The sequence below is a fragment of the Desmodus rotundus genome, chromosome 3, assembly GCF_022682495.2.
Source record: "Desmodus rotundus isolate HL8 chromosome 3, HLdesRot8A.1, whole genome shotgun sequence".
Lineage (NCBI taxonomy): Eukaryota > Metazoa > Chordata > Mammalia > Chiroptera > Phyllostomidae > Desmodus > Desmodus rotundus.
In genome coordinates, this window is record NC_071389.1 from 179,536,842 (window position 1) to 179,548,085 (window position 11,244).

The 11,244-nt window shown below is 40.8% G+C and overlaps 1 protein-coding gene across 2 annotated transcripts in view; it reads right to left on the minus strand.

Moving 5' to 3' along the window:
* The window catches only part of RIMKLB (ribosomal modification protein rimK like family member B), a 112,969-nt gene extending 101,905 nt beyond the window's left edge, over positions 1–11,064 (minus strand). Inside the window, exons 1-2 of one of the 2 annotated variants that reach the window (XM_045186912.2) lie at positions 10,924–11,064; positions 1,361–1,460 (exon numbers count right to left, since the gene is read on the minus strand). The gene's annotated coding sequence lies outside the window, so the exon portion shown is untranslated. The remainder of the gene's footprint in view (positions 1–1,360; positions 1,461–10,923) is intronic. The other variant, XM_045186915.2, reaches the window with a different exon arrangement.
* Between the last annotated feature and the right edge of the window lie 180 nt (positions 11,065–11,244).

Sequence of the window (11,244 nt, forward strand, 5' to 3'; positions counted from 1 at the left end):
GGACCCTTTTATAAGGTTGATTTGCCAACAATGATATTTTAGTTACCAGATTTGGAGAGATGAGATTTGGCACCCCCCACCATGTTGCAGCTAACTCCTTGATTGGATTCAACTCATTGCCTCACTCATTGACCTGGCTGTGGATTCTTTCTGTAGTCTTGACTAGAACAGAGCGGTCATTCTGAAGTCTGGACGTTGAACAGCAACGCAATTACAATGCAGTTTGAGAAGTTGCTATATGACTCAATGACAAATAAGTGTTAATAGTAATGCTTTGGATTTCTGGAAGGAATAAATTATTGTGAGTTGTATACATCAAGAAAGTATTGATGGAGGAGGCTGAAACTTACCTGGACCTGGGGCAAAATGTTAAAGAAATACGCTAATATGTTTCCAATATTCCTGTGGGTAGAGTGATAAATGGCTCAATTGTGACCTTTATGAAAGAGTAAAAGTATTTTCAAGATTGATGATACCACTGTGATTAAACAGTGATCCCATATACTTCTGGTGGGAGAGTTAAATATTATAGTATTTTGAATACAGATAATCTTTAACCCAACAATTAGGAATCTAATCTGAAGAAATATTTCCTGTGTACGTACCCAAGTTTACATACACAAGGATGTTCATCCTAACATTGCAGAAGGGAGAAACTGAGTCAGTAGTGGAATGGTTAACGTATAGAACAGTAAAACTCAGTGAGAGTAACAGCAACTTAAAGAGGAATGATGTAAAGTTAAACGTACGAATATACAGAGAGACATAGAAAAATTTCCAAAACATATTGCTATGAGAATAAAATTGTTTTTAAAACTTGGCATAGTTTGATCTCATTATGCTTTAATGTATATGCATGCGTGTCTGTAGATAAACCTTTTAAAACATAAACATTCATATACGTGTATGCTTAGCAAAGAGCTAAAGGGATAAAATCCAAATTACTCGCAGTTGTCCTCTCCAGAGAGAGAAATTGAATAGAAGGAAAGTGAAGAAAAGGGAACTTTCATTTTCGACTTCAAAATACTTCTTTTAAAAAGCATAACTTGTACATTTTTAATAATTAAAGAAAATATCATTTGAAACTTAGAACTTAATAGGAATTCATTATTTTACATTCTCCAGAGTTTACTAACATATAGAATATTCCACTGCTTCAGGAGTTGAGAGAATTTAAGTTAAATAAGTCTAGCAAAGGGAAGGAACGGTCTTCCTGAGGGCCTAAGATCTTTCTTCCTACTACCAATGGTTCATGAGCACCGTAAGGGCTGGGCAATCCGCAGGGAAGACAGTCCATCAGTCAGGGTTCCACCAGAGAAGGAAAAACTAGGGAAAGGTATATTTTAAGGAACTGGCTTACTTGACTGCAGGAGCCAGCAAAGCAAGTCCGAATTCTGCAGTGCAGGTGTCCCGAAGAGCAGGCTGGACCTCTAGGGCAGGAGTCCTCAGGTGGAACTTCTCTGTGGAGAACAGCCTCAGTCTGTTCTTAAATCCTTTAAGCTAATTGAATCAGCCCCACCCACGTTATGTAGAATACTTACAGTTAATTGGACTTTAGACAGAATTACAAAATACCTCAGAGCAACACCTGGATTAACCATTTGATTTAATAACTAGGACCTAGCCAAGGTGACACAGGAAATACCGATCAAAGAAAGTTAACATTTTTGAGTGCGCACTGTCTGTTTATCTCGTGCAAGTTACTTTATATACTTTACCTCACCCAGCCTTTACAATTTAACCCCGAGGTGGATTAAAACTTCTTTACCTCTGACTCTGAAGTCTCTGATTGCTTTAGTGCAGCTCATTGAGTTGCAGATAACAGACCAAGTCAATTTACTCACAAAGAGAGCATTTATTTTACAGGCTATTGACTAGCTACTTGTTCTGTTTCCTTTTCAGGGACCACATGGCTTCTGTCTCTCTTAGTGTCTCCTTTTCTCCCTAAGGGTTCCTTCTGCTCATCTCCTGTATTGGCTCACTGCCTCTGCTTCCTGAAATTTCTGTTCCAATGTACCTTAACTTGCATACAGTAATCTATCAGAGCCCTGGCTGCTGTGGCTCAGTGATTTCGATCTGGCCTGCAAACCAAAAGGTCGCTGGCTTGATTCTCCATCAGGGCACATGTGTGGGCTCTGGGCCAGGTCCCTCTCCCACTCTCCCTCCCTTCCTCTGTCTCAAAAAATAAGTAAATAAGATTCTCTTTAAAAAAAAATAACCCATCATGGATGCTCCTATTGCCTCTTTTCTATTCTTTTATTTAAATTTTTTATTTTATTAATTTTAGAGAGAGAGGAAGGAGGGGAGAAAGAGAGAAGCATCAACTTGTTCTACTTATGCATATTTATGCATTCATTGGTTGATTCTTGTATGTGCCCTGGCCAGGGATCAAACCCACAACCTTGGCATGTCAGGACAAGGCTCTAACCACCTGAGCTGCCTGGCCAGGGCTCTATTTTTTATTCTTGATCCTTATGGATAATTGGCAATTTTTTTCAAATTCCCCGAAGAAGAACAATTTAATTGACCCAGCTGATCTTTTGGGCCACTCAAAATATGTTACTACTAAGGTGGTATCAAAGGAAATTGGTAGAGATAGGAGGCATGAAATAGAGGCTTAATCCGATGTGGTGAATGACTGGATGTGAAGGTTGCAAAGGGAAAGTGAGTGAAAAACAAACCGTTGGCTTCTGCACTCACTAGAGCTTTGCTCCTTGGTAATAGTCGTACTTGAGAGAAATACATTGCGTCTGAGGCCCCCAGCTCTTATCCAATGACCTCAGGCCCTTCCCCAACTGGCTGTCTCTCCTCTCCTCGGTCCCATAGCCGGTGTGGCTTGTACACAGGTCCCTAACAGCATTTAAACTCTAAACTCAAAGCCTAAACATGAACTTGTGTTTCTCACCTTACCCAAGGGCCCCTTTGGTTTATCTCTGTCCTGTCTGCCCTCTAAACTTTAGTCTCATTGAAGTACCTCGTCTAGCTCTCAGCCTGTATGTCTCTCCCCTGAAATTCACTTCTTGGTTCTCCTCTACTTAGGCCGAGCCGAGTCCTTCAATTTCTGGTAAAAGTTGTTGATTTTAGTAAGAACAGAACTCTGTGTCAAAACTCTGTGGATTTATTCTAATTCCTTTCTTTCGTGACTATGATGGGTGAGGCTACCTGTATCTCCCTGAAGCAAAGGGAAAGAGGCCATTTGTGTCTGGGCCCATCACATAACTTTGGAGCACCTCCTGTTTTGTGGAGCAGTGTGGGGGGTGCTGGTCCTGCAAAGTTAATGAGAAACACTCTTTCCTCTTCAAAGCTCCTAGAAGAGGGCAAGACCACTAATCCACAATGACACAGAATTTGACACAAGCATGCAGACAAACACATGAAACAGGTCATTTTAATTAGCTTCAAGGTTCAAGAAGGCTTTCTAGAGTGGGATACCCATGAGCTTAATCATTTTAAGTTTTAAATAACTTTTTAATTAAACTGCTATGACATAGAGAAAAGTGCATAAATCACATTACGGTTTGAGAATTTTTGAAAGTACATGATAAACACTAAGATCAAAAAAATCACTAGCATTCCAGATACTCTTCTTTTGCCTCCTCCCAGTCCTCTTGCTTAAATTAAAAGTAGTAGTGAAAAGTGGTAAGGAAATAAAACACACACACACACACACACACACAGTGGAGAGGATACACTTGGCAGAGAGCACGGCTTGTCTGAAGATTGAGAGATTTAAAATAGTGCAGAAGGTTTCAGGAGGAACAGCTCGCTGCGGTGGGAGAGGAGAACCTCTGGAGATCAAGCTGACCTCCTGCAGCAGCAGGCACCTGATCACGAAAACCCTGTATTAAGTGGAGGAGTTTAATGTTTAAACTGAAGGCAGTAGAGAAGATCTGAAAGGTCTTTTTTTTTTTAAGGGTGATAACTTCATCCAATTTGCCATTTGGAAACATTCTGGCCACAGTGTGGAGGTTGAGGTAGGGAATCAGCTGGAGACTGGAATGTTCCTCACACGAGCGCGGTTAGCCCAGGGTAAAGGGGGCGGGGGCTTTAAAGCAGTTCTGGAATCACAGATCAGGGAAGGAGCTAGTGAATACTAGGGGGTAGCATCTACCTTTGGTGAGTAAATCGTGAAAGCAATTGTAGCTGAGGATAACTCCTGAGTTTCCACTTTGAAGAATGACTTGATGGTTATCCCAAGAGAGAAAATAGGGGAGGAAAAAAAGACAGTAAAGACAATGAGTTAATACTGGGACATGTTAAAGCAGGTAAATGGTTGTATAGGGAGTAGGCCAAAGTCAGTTTACAGTTGTAATACAAATAAGTAATACAATAATCAATTAATAATACAAGAATATTTGTGTACTCACAACTGTAAACCTATTTTGCCCACCCGTGTATATAGAGGGGGTTAAAAAAAATAGATTTGGTGGTCATCAGCTCTACTTATTTAATGAGTCCACGCATGTATCTGAGGTCCCAAAGGTGGGGAGTGACATGATAGAGACCTGAGAAGCACAGACATGTACAATGAAGGAGGGAAAGAACAATCTATCAAATGAGCCTCAAAAGGGACATCAGAGAAAAAAGGGAAATCGAAGGAGTGGCATAAATGAAGACAGAGAAGTAGGGAGCTTTCAGAAAGAAGGAGTGGCTAGAGGAAGACAAGACAACAAGGGCTTCAGGGGAATGGTGGACGCACTGGTTGAAGAACAAATGGCCAGTAAAAAATGGGGAATGGGTAGTAACAATCAGAAATTATTCTTTCATGAAGTTTGTGTATGAGAGAGAATTATAGGATTTGTATTGTTTTGATTTGCCCATTATTGTCTTACAGCAAAGGTGTCAAACTCATTTTCACTGAGGGCCACATCAGCCTCGCGGTTGCCTTCAAAGGGCTGAATGTAATTTTAGGACTGTATACACGTAAGTATTTAACTATTAAGTGAGAGCTCAGCGCTGCTGCCACATAGAAGCAAGGGGCCAGGCCAGGTGAAACAAGGTGGAGGGCCGGATTCAGCCCGGGGGCCTTGTGTTTGCCACCTTTGTCTCAGTGGATTAGCTGAATGTAATGAGCCTTGATACATACACTGTTCTGATTGATTAAGCAACTTAAACTGGGCTACAGGTCAAGCTCATCCACAGACCCTTAATGCTACTGAGATTGCTTGTAACCAGGCTATAATTTCTCCTGCTTGGGAGGCCACAAATAATAACTACCTGCTGGTTCCATGAAGGGCAGGGCAGCTCTGTTCTGCTGTAGATCAGGTCAGTTGATGCCAAGGAATTACACAGTCCATTAGTCAAGGGCAAATTTGCCTGGTCTCACTGAGTGGAGGGGTGATAAGATACTCATCAAGTGTCAATGGTTACCACAACCCATCACTTCTGAAAAATGTGAAGGTAGATTAGGACATCAGGCAATTTGATAGACTAGGCTATGGCCTGGTGTCTGAGCTATCCTGGGGCTTATGAGTTTTTCAAGGGTCTAAACGCATGTATGAGACCTAAAAGCAACCAAACACTTCCAAAGTACCCAACTCCCAATTGCTAAATTCCTACAAACTCAAAGTAAATGAATGTTTAATTAAATGTCAACAAAACATAACATGTCAACTAGCCAATTGTAATTCAGTTTATAAACAAACTTAATGTGATGTGTATTAGGGTCATTTGTATTGTCTATATTTAATTTTTTGGTGCATTACTATGTTTGGACAACTTAAAAAATCTTTCTAGAAGGAGAGAGGCTGACCCTCCTAGGGCTAGCCAATTCTTAGAGATAGCAAGAACTCAGCTTGCTTTAATATGCAAACTGACCAGTCCAGGGCCATCCCTCCTCTATTTGGCTTGTACACCCCCAGGAAACAATATTCCTCTTCCTTCATCATCCCAAGTCCAGGTACCAAGACCCTCCCTATCAGTTAGATAGAGCCGAGTAAAATTATTTAAATTAGCTAATCTTAAACTATTTACTCTGCCTTGCCTTGCCTTTCTCCCTGGAAACCCCAGTAAAAGCTCTGGCCTAACCCTTCTCTCCCTCCTACCTTCTGCCTCATGACCACTCCTCCATGTGGCCCTGTGTGGCTTGCTAGGCCTCCTGTCTCCAGGACCTGTGGGTATAGTAAACTTTTCCTGAGTCTCTGTTTCCTCCTGTGGCTACATTTGACTGGTTATCTTATAAAATAATACAAAACATTCCCCAGAGAAGAAATGCCTCAGGCCTATTGGTCTCCAAATAGACCATAGCTATCTCCTTGATCCAGCACACATTTTATCTTACACATGCCTCTTTCCCAAGGCCATGAATGCATCTAGTTGGTGAACCTGATACTCACAGCCTTCACCTGTCACGTGGGCTATATACTGCACTGGGTATTTCTTTTAACCCCTGATAGGATCTCTTGTTTTAGCAAAGATAGATGAGAACTCTTGTCATTCTCAGAGTGAACATTTTCTGATTGAAGTGAAGCAGAATATGTCACCCAAAAATATGCCACTTTGGCATTTTTTTTTAAGATTTTATTTTTAGAGAGAGGGGAAGGGAGGGAGAAAGAGATGGAGAGAAACATCAATGTGTGGTTGCCTCTCATGCACTCCTTACTGGGGACCTGGTCTGCAACCCAGGCACGCGCCCTGACTGGGAATCGAACCACTGACCCTTTCGTTTACAGGCCGGCACTCAATCTACTGAGCCACACCAGCCAGGGCACACTTTGACATATTGGTTCTTTTGAATTAAAGATACTTCAGAAACAGTCAGTACAAGAAGGATACTCTGACCCTTCTTGGTCTCCCTGAATGCAGGAGGAGACAAGTCTCCCACATGGAAGGTACCCTCCCTGATCCAGGAGGGTAGAAGGCATTCTGATCACCAGAGGCAGGGGGTTTAGGGCCCAGAAGGCAGTACATACAAACCTTGTTACTTCGCCAATTTACTCCCCAACTCAAACCCCATTTGTTTTGTCGATTATTCACACATGTATTGTTCCTGCCCTGACTGGTGTGGCTCAGAGCACCGGCCTGCAAAACAAATGTATTGTTCCTTTGCCTAAAGGTTTAAAGTTTCCTGTGTAGATCACTTCTCTGAGTCACATATTTTTATGAGGCTCCCATAGGTATGAAATTTGTTTTTCTCCTGTTAGTCTGTCTTATGTCAATTTAATTATTAGACTAGCCATAGAACCTAAAAGGGAAGAAGAGGAAAATGTGTCCACTCCTACATGGTTTTATTATTTCCTTAGAAGACTAAATTTCTATGATACACAATGCTTTTTAACTTTTGTTTGTGCATAAAGTTTTAGGTTGGTGAAAAGGAAGCTGACAGCCCAGAATCTGTGTTTTGGTATGACTTTGTTGTTCTTTATCATACAGGAGGTAACTTCTATTTCTTTGTGGGGGAAAAAAAAAGTCTTGAAATAATATATAAAACTTTACTGCAGGTTGAAAAGTTTATTACCTTGTGGAATGAGAATACTCATAGGAAACATGACTTTCTGCAGAAATGTGATTAGGGATACAACTAGGAAATTGCACAAACATTTTCACATTCAGGGACCTAGGTATTCAGGAAGACATAAGGTAATTTTATTTTTATTTTAAGACTTAGAGCTCTGGTAGCTGTGGCTCAGTGGATTGAGTGTCAGAACCAAAAGGTCGCCTGTTCGATTCCCAGTCAGGGCACATGCCTGAGTTGCAGGCCAGGTTCCCAGTTGGGTGTACGTGAGAGGCAACCGATCAATGTATCTCTCACACATCGATGTTTCTCTCCCTCTCTTTCTCCCTCTCTTCCCCTATCTCTAAAAATAAATAAATAAAATCTTTTAAATAATTTTTTTTTAAAAGCCTTAGACTATTTTGCCTCTACTGCTTGCCTGGATACATAATCTCTCATACAGCTCTCACTTTATACCATCGTTCTAGAAAGCACTCTTCAAGTCCTCCACCTGATGACCAGTCAGAGGCCGGGAAAATATTTCTGGCATTTAACTGTCAGTGAATGTGGCTGACCCACCAACCTTACCTTCACAGAAATCCCATAGAATGATTTACTCTTCTTCCAAGAGAATACCATACTGCAGCAGCTATGGCTTCATTCTAGCAATTTGCTCATGTGTCTTATCACAAGCCCAGGAAGAGCTCTAGCCCATCAGCCAGCTTTTCTAAGACACTTGATAAGTTTTGGCATAAAATGAAGGCATCACATATCAAGAAAAAAACTCGAGCTAAAGATTGACTAATTCGCTTCTTGTTATGTCTCTCCTTGCCTCCAGACCAAACTAGAGCGCTGCCTCTTTTCTTTTCTTTATTTATTTTTTATTAAATACTTTTGAATTTTATTGTTGTTCAAGTACAGTTTTCTGTCTTTGCCCCCACCCCTCCTCACCACCTCAGCCATCCCCACCTCCCTCCCGTTTCCACCCCACCCCTTGTTTTTGTCCATGTGTTGTTCCTGAAAACCCTTCACCCTTTTCCCCCTGTTATCCTCTCCCCTCTCCCCTCTGTCTTTTCTTTTCTCTTCTTTTCTTTTTTAAGCTACTTAAGGTGATAGAATTAATAAGCCCTTTAATACTCATCTTCGACAACCCCTCTCTATACAGATATACCCTCCCTGGATCTTTTAGGTCATGAATCAGCATCCAGCCCCAATAAGAATGAGAGAAAAGTCAGTGCTCAAGGAAGTACTGGCCTTCCTCTGACTCCTTGGCCACATCTAATATGGAAGGGCATGTGACCCAAAGACAAGTTCTGGGTATTTACACCCCATGTTGGGGACACAAGAGTTATACCTAGGTTCCATTCCATACAAGTGTCCAAGCTGAGGGGTGTCTGCTTTATTCCTGGCTCTATGGGCCATAACAACTCACTAACACATGCATCCACAGGCTGGTATACAAAGACAATCTCCAAATATTGCCATTGACTCCAAAATCTGGGAAGAGCAAGAATGTATTTCCTATTGATCTCATAAAAACATTTAGAATCCTGGCCAGAACAGATGGTACAACTTCACTATTCACAAGGGCTTAAGGGACCAAAGAGAGACAGTGACATGTCCTGAAGCTAGTGATAGCTCAGAAGTTGTCCCATCTCTTGGCCAAGAAGCCAGGGGCAAATGTGACTTCCAGGATCTGGGACAGGTCAGGACATAACTTGTCTGAAGTCACACATCATCGGAGAGGTAGACACAAAGGCTGGTTAGCTTGATGCATAGCAAGCTGTTCTAATTTTTGAACCATGAAATCCGCCCAGCACACACAACTGCCTCTGAGTGTTAATCAAATAAAATCTGCCCTTAGGGTTTTAAAGCCGCAATGGTCGATAACATTTGGGTTTTTTCCTTCCTCTGTACATCCTACGGGGAGGGGGTCATGTACTCTTTATTGTAGATAAGATCCAAATTCAAAATTGAGCCAAGAGAGATCAAGTTTGCAAAGGCCTTCATAAAGGTTGGTGAAGCTGAACTAGTCTTATAAACAAAATCAGTACACGATAGAATGATAAAATTAGAAGGAACCTGTGGTGATCATTTACTTGGGTTTCAAACTTACACATTTTTTTTGTCCTAAGATGTTTTCAATGGCTATGTATTCCCAATGAAATTTTTTTGTTTTGTTTTGTTTTTGCTTTTTATATATTTACTTTAGATAGAGGAAGAGAGAGAGAGAAACATTGACTTGTTGTTCCAAGTATTTATGCATTCATTAGTCGATTCTCATTTGTGCCCTGACCAGAGATCGAACCCACAACCCTGGCACATCAGGATGATGCTCTATGCAACTGAGCTACCTGGTCAAGGCCTAATGAAATGTTTTCACATTGGTTTACACAAAGATGAGATTTCACAAGTATATACTACAAAGAAAATATGACAATAATTTATATAGCAATGGAAACTTGAGCTCAGAATTCCATCCTGTGTCCCAGGGTGGCTCAGCTGTCCCATAATTTTAATTTATTCGAGTAACTGTGAATCTTTCTTTGGCCCAGTGCTTGGTGTTTTCATTCAGGCTTCTCTTGACAGTGACTATTCTTGGTTATAAAACAGATTGGTTGTCTGGTTCGTTGATTCCCTGTTCTGAATTTGTTGTGATACCAGTTGTTGATATGACTGTCACTCCTGATTATAAGTGGTGGTTGAAGTCGTGCAATGGATGAGCTCTCCTGGGAAGTGTGTTTATACAGTAAGAGAAAACTGGCATTTGAGCACCCTGAAAGCAAAAAATGGGGTCTGTTTTACCCACTGCTATATCCCCAGATTGGTTTTACTCAATCTATTGAATGAATGAATGACCAAGAGGTGATAATCTTGTAAAACACTGATATTTTAGGAGTGGACAGAGTAAGAAAAGCCTAAGAAGAAAACTGACAAGAAGGAATCCAGGAATAATGTGGTCAAACACATGAATATAGCAAGTAGATAAAAGAAGATAAAGATTGAAGAAAGCTCATCAGTGTCCTTAGCAAAAGTTTTCCTTGCCCTGACCAGGTAGTTCAGTTGGTTAGAGTATCATCCCAATATGCCAAGGTTGCAAGTTCAATCCCCAGTCAGAGTACATAAAAGAAACAACAAATAAATGCATAAATAAGTAGAACAACAAATCAATGTCTCTCTCTCTTTTTCTAAAATCAATAAATTTTTTTAAAAACAGTTTTCCAAAGAGTTCAGGAGCAGAAGATAAGGAAATAGAATAATGAGTAGACATTATTATTTTGAGAACCTTGGCTGGAAAGAAATAGACACACAAGAGTAACAGACAATTGGAAAGTAAAGGGAGGGTTACCTTTCTCATCCGGCACACAGAGTTTCATTATCATTTTGAAAGTTATGATAGATCTTTAGGAACTCCACAAATTCATCTAGTAAAAGCAACATGCGAGAACACCAAGAAAATCCTGGAAAAGAAGACCAATGATGGGGCTTACCTCTTAGTTCCTTGACCTCCTCCTTTCTACTTCTCTACTCTAACTCAGCCAGAGGCTCCCTCGGGCACACCCTCGGTGATGTCAACAATTATAGCTCTTTTGCTTCCAAAATAGTTAATCCATTCTGTTTCTGACCACAACATACTGTTCTTCAAGCTTGATTGTTTAAATATACCCACTATACCTATTTAATGATCTTATCAAGATTTCCAGTTCATTGCCTTTCTGACTTTTTCCAACCCACCAGCCCTCTCCTTTTTTCCTTTTCTTTTTTATCCAGCTCCAAGACAAACTAATCTGAAGGGAGGGTTTACGTCTCAT